Source organism: Amborella trichopoda, chromosome 9 (genome assembly GCF_054954075.1).
Source record: "Amborella trichopoda isolate Santa Cruz 75 chromosome 9, AtrichopodaSantaCruz75HAP2 v2.0, whole genome shotgun sequence".
Classification (NCBI taxonomy): Eukaryota; Viridiplantae; Streptophyta; class Magnoliopsida; order Amborellales; family Amborellaceae; genus Amborella; species Amborella trichopoda.
Window position 1 is genome coordinate 52,967,200 of NC_142344.1, and position 10,902 is coordinate 52,978,101.

Below are 10,902 nucleotides of genomic sequence, written 5' to 3' on the forward strand. Positions count from 1 at the left end.
TCCTTTCTACCACTATCGTATGACATAAAAATGAGACTTTCTACCTTCATCATCCCAATATCCTCTTTTTATCCTTTTGAATGTTTTTTTTATTGATAATTTATTAATCAATATTTATTCACTAAAGAGTTAAAATCATCTAAAATGGCTAAATCAGTCAAAGAAACACCCCTTCTTAGCAAGTCCATCAGTCATGTCATTAGTTTCTCTATAAATATGTTGAAAATAGATTTAAAGGGAAGCCGCAATTTATATAATATTCAACCAATATGATATCAAACTCCAAGGTGATCTCTGCTCCTTATTACACTATTTAACAAAATTAAGTGAATCACCTTTGACAAAAGATATCCACCTATGTTATTTTATTTTAAAATTTTGAGTCCCTATAGAAGAGAAGCTAACTCCGTGTGGTTAGCTGTGGTAAATCCACATGGCCCAGCATAACAGAAAATGCCTTCATCATTCCAACCTCTAAGCACCCCTAATACTCAAAAATCCCTAGTTCCCAAACGAGCATTCATCAAAATCTGAGTTTATAACAACCTTTTAATTGGGGTTCCACCTTCATTTCGGTCTATATTTACAAGTTCCCTGATTAGCCAAATGTCCCAAGTTCAACATTACACAAACTTCCAATAAATCATAACCTTTCTTAGTAACCGAAAGCTAACACCACAAAGTATGTTGGATTAAGGTTTGAATATTATCATTGGGAAGCTCATTCCCTTCAAAAGTCATTATGTTTCTCTGCTCTAAATCTCCTATTAAAAATGCCCTTCTAAAAATCTTTCAAACTAACTACTAGGGATAGTTGAGTTATAGTACATCTTTATGACTATAAAGGTAACTTCAGCAACACACCCATTCATATAAAATGCTAATACTAAATCTCGGTTTGTGAAGTTATAATGCAGAAACGAGTGATCCCCAGTTTCCTCATTCCCCTCATATATTAAGCAAATATTGGGTAAAATATTTTTTATCTTATTTAAATTGTCAACAATTCAAACTTCACCTTATATCGCCAACCATAAGAAACACATAAACTCAAGCTACTTCCAAATTTGTTTGGTAGCTGGTTGTGTCCATCTCATCCGATAGAAAAAAGTAATCGGTGTATACTAACTTGTCTGTAAACTGACCATCGCTCTCTGCTTCCCATATAGCCTCATCTTCTGCATTGTCGGAGATATAAACTCAGTCCAATTCTTGCATTAGATATAATTGAGAGAGCACCACATCTGGTGCCATGTTATAAGAAAATATTGCAATCCATACTCTTCCACACTCCCCCATTTGACAATCTCATTAACCTTAGCCAAAGATTGTGATACTTTAGCAAAAAGATCGTGATTATAAATCCTTAAAAGCCTACTCCCAATCATTTGTGAAATCAAAAATATGTTTTATCATCCTAGCCTACTATATATCGAGCGTTCCTCTTAATAATTGGCTTACAATTATAAATAGCTCTCGACATATATGACTGTTGAGCACCTCCTCTATGAATTAATTGTAAATGTCTATCCACCCTATATTATGCCAATAATACTTTCCTCCACAACATGAAATTCGTTTTGAATATTTTACATCTACAATTTTGCTAGTAATGATTTGTTCAATCAAATAATCTTTTTAATTCCCAAACCTCATTTTTTTGGGGTGCACGCTTTATCCACCTCAACAAACGATACTGCTCATCATCAAAAGATCCCCATAAGAAATTTTACATCATGCACTTAATACTTTTGGCAAGTGAAGTGGGCATAGACATCAGTTAGATAGGTAAGTTAGCCAAGCAAGTCTTGATGTGACCCCCCAATGAAAATAACTTAGATTTATGAATGTCGAGTTTAACTTAAAACATTTGAATTACCTTATCCCATGCCGAATGTGATAATCTTGCATCCAAGATTGATAAACCAAGATATGGGATACGGAAAAAGTTTACCTTGCAGCAAATAGCATGTCAGGGTCGTGACAGAGCATCTGCTAAGGAGTTCATTAAGTTAAGCCCACATAAGATTGAAGTATCATTTACATATTGCACGTGGGATACAGCTGGAGCATTATTTGAAGAGTGAGGTTTGTATAAGGTGTCAACCTTAAACAATCACGGTAAGGCGCTCCCCAAAATCTCATTATAAGATGTATTTTAAGCACCAAAACTCTTATGATCGCCCTAAAATGTATTTTTCACCCCTATTATTAAGTTGAAAGCTCCAAACATATTGCAGATCTAGCAAATCTATGAACACTTAAGTATATTGATAATGGACAATCAAGATAATGTGTTACAAAATGTACTATTATTAATACTTGAAATTTAAATGTTTTTATATATTCGTACATATTAAAGTGGAGATGATCAATTGAATGCTTTTCTAATGATGAAACAACATTTTCTGATGAGTTTTGAAGTACATCTTACTTATACAGACACCTTATATAAAGCTTTTCCTTATTTGAAATGTTAAAACCGTTGAATTTGCCTCTATCTTCCATATTCCCTAACAACAAATCAAAACTTTACACCACAATTGTGAATAAGAATGGTGAAAGAGGGTCACCTTGCCTCAACCTTCTCAATGTTTTGAAAAAACCTTAGGACTTCCATTACTCAAAACTGAAAAATGTGCACTAGAAAGGCATCTCTTAATCCATTTCTTCCACATCTTATGTTTTATACTGTTATACCCACTCTCTCTACCCAAATTTCTATTCTATCTCTAACTTGAATTTTTTATCTCTATCTCTCTATATTTACACTACTCTAGTATATATAATATGTTTCAAGTTCATATACATATAGATTAGAAGCAACATTTAAGGCTTTCTGTTTTCTTGTCTCCCGATAACAACTTTACCCATTTTATATATATTGATCACAATATATAAATGGGGCAAATATTGTCATGAGAAAACGCTATTGCGTACCTAAAATCAATAAGATTTTCTATATATTTTCTCTCCTATTTTGCCCCCTTATACCATAATGTGGGCGCCCTAGAATTTTGGATTTTGACGATGGATGCTTGTACTAAGTTAGGAATGAAATTAGATTTTGGTTTGTGATTCTTTAGGGGATACAGGTCTCTGTGAGGTAATTTCAGGTTTAGAAATGGACGGTTAAGATTTCATAAGAACTTTAGGTTATTAGGGTTCAAAATTAAATATTGGTTTTAAGAAATTACTAAGTGATTGGATTATTTATTTTTGTTATTACTTTATTTATGGAATAAAATTTGAAACTTGGCATGTTTTTTTTTTTTCCCTTGTTTTGCTATGTGTAGACACCTCGATCTCGATTGAATAAGTTATGGATATGTTGAAATGTCCCAAGCAAACTACCAAGATATTTTAAACCATTTACCCCACCTTAACCCCTGTTTAGTAAACCTAGCCTCCACCAAAAGCACTAAGGGACGAGATAAGGCAAGACAAACTCAAAATGACTTGACGATGAAGCATTTTAGAAAGGAATGCTCTGATGTTACCCCAACGGCCACTAAAGCCGTACCAAATGTCCGAAGGTACGTTAGTCACTGAACAGGCAGCCCAAAAGACCAGAAGCCTGACACCATTCTTATTGGCGCCAGAGCTAGTCTAAATAGCACCAAGCCCCATGCCTCCCTCTTTTGAGTTGCAAAGTGACTAGAAGTCTGGCGGTAGTGCCAATGCCGCCAACTCCATTCCAACCAGTGTTAGATCCCGATACCTCCACCAGGCGAGAAACAGCTTGGCCGACATGACTGAGATGACACCTGATGTGTCATTTGTACGCGCCGACATGACAGCCCCGTACTGACATGTCAGACGTCAGTACAACTCAAGGTTATTGGAGTTTTATTGGATGATAATCAAAAAGAAGGTGCAAGCAAGATGACGTGCCAACTGGTATCTAACGCCATTCCAAATGTCACTGGCGGCAGTCAGAATAGCTTTAAGTTGTGATTAGTCGATCTGAACCAGATCATAGTCACCAGAACAAGACACATGTCAAGAACAGCGTTTGAAGACAGTCAGAATGTCGTCGACGCCATTGCCAATAGCGACAGACACTGACAAGTTTGTATCAAACCGCATGAATGAGTAATTAATGTTTGTTCATTATTGTCGTATTAATGATATGACGTCATTCCAACTAGCACTAGCACTAATCCAAAAGTCATCAAGGTTCTGATGACCTAAAAATCACATAAAACCGACCTTCAGGCTGTCATGGGTCCATTTTACCTATAAATAGCCCGTTTTGCCTCAAACATAAGGTCTGAAATCTTGATTTTTTTTAACCTAGGTTATGCTCAAGTTCCTTTGATCTTAATATTGGTCTATGCTCAAAATCCCTTGATCTTAAGCTCAAAGTTGAGGTTGAGAGAAAAGCCACAATGTGAGTCCATTTGAGCAAATCCTATGCTACTAAACTCTTTCAATCCAAAACCAAAACCACCAACTCCTTCAAGTTACACTATCAATCGAAGACGGTTCGGATAATTAGAGAAAGTTCAGAATTGACTGTGCATCCAACTGCTCCGAATCGGTGCCAACTTTGGGCACCGGGCCTGGGGCCCAGCCTAAATGTTGTTTTATTCTTTCTATGGTTTTTATAGCATTCATCTTCATTTATTGGACATGGTTATAATTTTCATCATTTCTTCCTTCATTTCTTGATGTAACTCTCTCTCTTTCTTCTTTTAAGCATCTCTTGCATTTATTTATTTTAGTTAAATCTATATGTATTTTTCGTTACTTTCCCCTATTTAGGATATTTATCTTCTTTTGTTCTCCATTTAATGTAGTATTATTACCATATATTAGTTACATCATCTTTTCTCCCATTTTCATCTTCTTTATTGCATGATTGTCCTCATTTGTTGATAGCATTTATTTCATTTCGAATATTGCATTTACTCCTCTCCCTTATTTCCCCTATTTAATAATATGGACCTTCTTCTCTCATCTAATCTCTTCTCTTTTTATTATTTGCTCGTTTATCTCTTATTTGTTACACTTATTTATTTTAATTTGATATATTTGCTTCTTTTTCCCCTTTCTTACTTGGTTGATAATGTAGAGCTCTCTCCATCTCTCATCCCTTTCATTAAAAACTTATTTTCTTTCATTTAGTGTGTTTCTTTTCTTTAAGATAATGTTATCTACTTTTCTTTTCTTATTTTTCTTGATCTTATAAGCTAGGTCTTATTTATTCATGTTTCTATCTCATTCCCTTTCCCTTATCTCTTAAATTAAATGCTTATTATTCTTTCTATATGATGCTCATCTCATTGTAGTTATGGGTATTTGCTTTTTCTTTCTCCTTTTTCTTTTACCTTGTAGCTTAGATCCCATATCTTTCATTTCTCTCATCTCCCCACTCTCTCTTATGTTCATTTCATCTTTTCTTTTATATTTTATTCAATAATTTAATTTCTCTTATCTTCTTCTTGTTATATTCATTATTCTTGCTTTATCTATCATCTTTTATTAGTAATCAATCTCCACCTATGCTTCTCTCTTGCTTTCAATGAGTAATTCTCTACTTATATTTATCTCGTTTATTTTAACACTCTTTTTAATATTTTAACACTCTTTTTAATATTATTTTCTTTCATCTTTTTCTTGTATTTGATTTTATTACTTTCACTATATGTTATTTATGAGTGTTAGTTTTCTTTTTCCTCTTTCTCTCATTTTATGTTCTTCCACGTTGTATTATTATTTTTATCCTCATCTCGTACTTATATCTCTTTACCTCATCGACGAAGACCTCATCTCCTTCTGTTTTCGTAATCACGAATCTCCATAACCGTTTTTGTCTCTTTTATTCTATGTTATACATGTTTAGATTTGTTGTATTCCCTAATCTCCATGCTCTTTACTTTCGTATTCTTCTTGCATCTTGTAGTTATATTATTTATCCCTGTTTATTTACGTCTACATGGTTTAGTTGTTTATTTGTGGTTCTCTTCCCCTCGTTCTCTTTCTAAATCTATTTTTCTAAAATTTTCTTTTTATCTCAGATCCCTTTTGAAAGCTTTATTTGTTGAGTTTCAAAGTTAAGATATGAGGGAAGCCGGCTATATTGGTGATCCGAGACAGCTAAGGTCTTAGGACCTGATTCTTTTTAAGAGCATAATTTGTTAACATTTGAAAAACCAAGGCAGGGGTGAAGTCCCTACCCATAATTTCGAGTATAAACAATACGTTGTGCACAATTTTGTAATCATCGGCTTCATTATATATGTGCTTAATATTTTTCATGAAAAAAATATAAAGGTTCGTGTCAATTGGTGTTAGAGCATAGCAATGCGTTTCTAAGGGTTCGAAGATGTTAGTGAAAATATGAGCTTTTGCTACATATCAAAATTGGTTTCCTTTATTGATCGTATAAGATTTACTTGATTAATTTTAAAGATTTTAAATTCTTAAACAACTAGTTTTGACTATTAAAAATTGGATAACTCTCATTCAATCTTACTATATGCCATTAGGTAGAGGGAATTCATAAATATCAGTCTCGCAACCGTCTGATCTGAATGGATGGTTGTGATAGCTTTAGCCATAATGTTACAATTACGCCTTTGACTGTTTGGCCAAGATATAACGTCTCATAGTATTTTTTTTTATTTATTTTGTACAAATAATATGAATATCATATTTGATGCATGCTATCATCTCAATATAGCATTGCAACAAAAAAAAAAAAATCCAAAAATACATGACCAAACTATCCCTGTAACTTTCAAGGGTATTTCAATCATTAGATTTTGTCACGAATGCTTTGTTATATATTATTGATAGGTGCAACCATATGAAAGGATGAGACATCCCAAATTATGAATCAAAACGGTTTATAGAAAAAATAAAAGTGTTTAGGCATGACATTGTGGTTGAGGCCATCTCCCATTCGTTTAGATCAAATGTATGGGAGGTAGCATTTGTGAATTGTACCTAAAAGGTGTTTAGCAAAAAATAATCATTCTTTAATAAAAAAAAAAAATAGAAAAAAAAATTGGAATGTTATGATATGGAAATTTATCCTAATAAATAAGTTTGGGGATTATGCAGGCAAAACTAAAGCTAGGAATTCATCTAAAAAATGCTTTTTTGAAATCAAAATAGTAAAAATATATCTCCCTGGTTGCATCCATATGCTATCCAAACAATAAAAATATGTTTCTTTAGGAAATATATTTTTCAAAAGGGTGTGCTTTGCATGATATTGCAACCTCAAACAATCAAAGTAAGGTGCACCTCCAAACTTTGTCATGAGATATAATTTTGGTATCGAAAATTCTTAGGATATATTTAGGTATAAATTTAACCTAATCCTCACTTTGTCATGATACATCCTTGAGAAGCCTTATTCAAATTTCTTATAATAGAAATCATATTTGGACTAAAGTATTAGGGATTGTATACAATGAATTCATTTATCTTTCGTATAGGGAGGTCATAATTACTTACAACCATCAAATGTGAAAGCATGCGTGTGTCGCAAAGTTCGAGATTTTTTTTTTAAAAACTTTGAGTTTGGTCAATGAAATAAATGCAACCACCTAATTTCGTATCCAACTGTCAAGATTAATTGTGACCACCTTGTAGTAAAGACAAATGGTCTCATTATATACTTTATCAAAGTATTAAGCTCACACAAAATTACACTTTAGTGCTTTGCTATGATTTAAAGTACGAGAGGTACACGTATAGTTATAACTTGCTTAGTTTGGATCTTGATTCTATTTACATAGTGACATTGATTTGCCCATTACGAGACTATCTGGTGAATTTTAAAACACTTGAGAGACTCTCCACTGAATCTACTTCATACACTATTAATGCTCTATTACATAAGCATGCCCCATATAAAACGTGAGGTTCAATGACAAATATGCTCCTCATTACACACTTTATCATATAAAATGTGACGTTCAAATATTTGTAAATACATTCCAGATGGCAACAAAATCAGAACTTGTCAGAAGGATATAATAGAAATATAAAACCCTCTCTTACAAGTCGCATATGACGAATATTACATTCTTTTAGAATGATGTGCCAAATAAAGTAATGACATAACACATCTTAGACGAGATGAATATTATAGAAATACAACAATCATGCAAGACATGTGTTATCATTATAGCAAGACACGAGGACCATTGCATGCACCGCATCACAAGTACTAGACATAATCGAAAACTACCAATCGAATTGTTTGACGACTATAAATAGTCTTATCAAAACAAGATACAACATGAGGAACAACAATAGAAAAAGAAATAAATGCAAGAGGATGAAGAAGAAAACGAAAGATGTTTATGTATTTATAATGTTGTATAATTATTTGACCAAATTCATACAACCAAGAAGAGCAGCATGACTTACTTGCTAGTTCTTTCTCTCATGTTCCTCCTCTTGGTGGATTCATTTGCGATTGATTAAACAAAGGTATTTCACATCTCTGTTGTAAGAGACAATACAGATAATTAACAAGCCCTCCATAGACACCTTGGAATTGTTTGATACTTAGAAATAAAATAAAGCTTTGTTTATGGATATACCCTAATATAGTGATTGTTGTGTTTTGTGTCGATTGCACATGTCGACTTAAAATCACCTTGACAGAATGGTGCGAGAATCTATTGTTTTTTCTAAGTATAAAATTTTAAACTCCAAAAATAGTTCAAATCAAATAGATTAATAAACACTTGAAAATCTTGAAAATAGAGTACCAAGATAATGTGTTACAAGATGTATTATGTTTGAGAGTTAAAATCTATTTTTTTCTCCATGTCTATACAGCTCTATGAGGTGATCAATTTAATATTTTTCCAATATCAAAGCCGCCTTTCTCGAAGGATTTTAGAGATGCACCTTCATTCTATATTTTAAGGCAGTGGTTTAAAAAACGGATCGGTGACCAGGATCGGGCATCCCAAAAACCAATCCAGATTGGTGAATCGGAGATCCGAATCCGGAATTGGGCCGAATCGCTCGGATTAAGCCTTAAAAAAATTCACAAAAATTATTAAAATTCATTATAAATGTTATTTTTTAGGAATCCAATAAGAAATGAGGGTAATATATTATTAACTTTCATTGTTTTTATCAATTTATGAATATTGAGACGTTCTTTCCGTGTATGAACTTATGTTGACCATTAAATTTACATCACAAAAAAAAAATCATAGAATTATCATGGATTAAGTATTTAATCATATATGGACTACAATAAAGAGTTGACTAAATCGATGAAAAATTGGCCACCAAAATCTCGAATTGGCGGAAAACCCTAATCCGCTAAAAATATATTATTGACAACTGTAAGAAAAATATTATTGACAACTGTAAGAAAAATAGTACAGTAAGAATGTATAAATCTAATTTAAGAAAAATCTAATTTAAAATGTATTATTGACAACTGTAAGAAAAATAGTACACTACATGATTTATAATACAAAAATTAATAAATAAAATAAAAGATTTGGTTATCAATGTAGAAATTATTAGAATGCGTACCAATTTTCTTTTATTTTTTAGGTTTTTAGAATAAATTAGTGGAAGATATTGTTAGTAGAAAGAGAGAGATTTCAAATGGCCTCATTGTATGAATCCTATCTTTAAATCAATATTACTAAATTTATGTTAAAGACCATCTTGTTATAAAAATAAAAAATATAATTAGACCATTTATTCCTAGGTTGTATGAAGAAATACCTTTTATTTTGTTGACAAGAAATACTTATTGTGTTATCTTTTATTTTTTTTAAAAGAAAAATATGATACTTGTTGATTATCTGTGTTTTTTTTTTGACAAAAGAAGAAGATGTTGTAGTACATTTTTTTTTGCTTTTTGTATTTTTTATTTATTTTTTTTTACAAGAAAAATAAAAAAATGATGCTGCCAAAGTACATTTTATTTTTTTATGCCTTTTGTTTTACTTTTAGCAAGAAATTATTGTTATATTACCTTGTATTTTTTTTACAAAAAAAATAAAAAAATGTTGTATTATCGTTATCTTGAAAAGCCTTTTATTTTTTATTTTTTTTATTTCTTTACAACAGTATTTTATGCCTTTGTTTATTTTTTTGACAACAAATTATATTTTTTTTACAAGAAAAATAAAAAAATGTTGTATTATCTTTTTTTATCTTTATCTTGAAATGCCTTTTATATTATATTTTTTCTATTTTTTTACAACAGTATTTTCTGCCTTTGTTTATTTTTTTGACAACAAAAAGTTTTTTTGTATTTTTTTATTGTGCGCTAAGGGGTTCGAACTCAAATTTTTCTTTGTTGTGCGCTAAGGGGTTCAAACTCAAGACGTCCAATGAAAAATCAGCGTTGTCAACCAATACAGCCACATCGCCTCGTGTGATTCTATCTTATAATAATATATATTCAATTATCTTTTTTTAATGATTTTTTGTGGGAATTACCCCACATTGAAGGGTGAGTGGTGCTTGGTTATCTATAGAGTCGTGTGTAATAGATACTCTATTATGCATTGTGCTTGTAGGAAAGTGAGGGGGCAGACGTGAGGTGAGGTGTGCCACATGTCACTCTTTTGAGGCGGCCACGTGTAAGCTTAAAAAATACATTTTTTGGATGAGACTCGCGATTCACGAACAATTCCCGATTTTTCGCTTTTTGGGTGAGACTCATGATTCACAGGCGATTCCCGGTTATTTCGTGGAACAGTGAGACTCATGATTCATGGGCGATTCTCGATTTTTTTGTGTAACTGACTCGGTAACAGACGATTTTCGAGTAGATCCGGACGAGTCCGACTCGACTCAACGAGTTTTTAAAAACTGGTAAGGTAATTCGAAGATCCAAACAACCCCCGTAGGCAATTTGTCCGAGGGAGCAAATGTTCGAATTGCTCCCGCGGG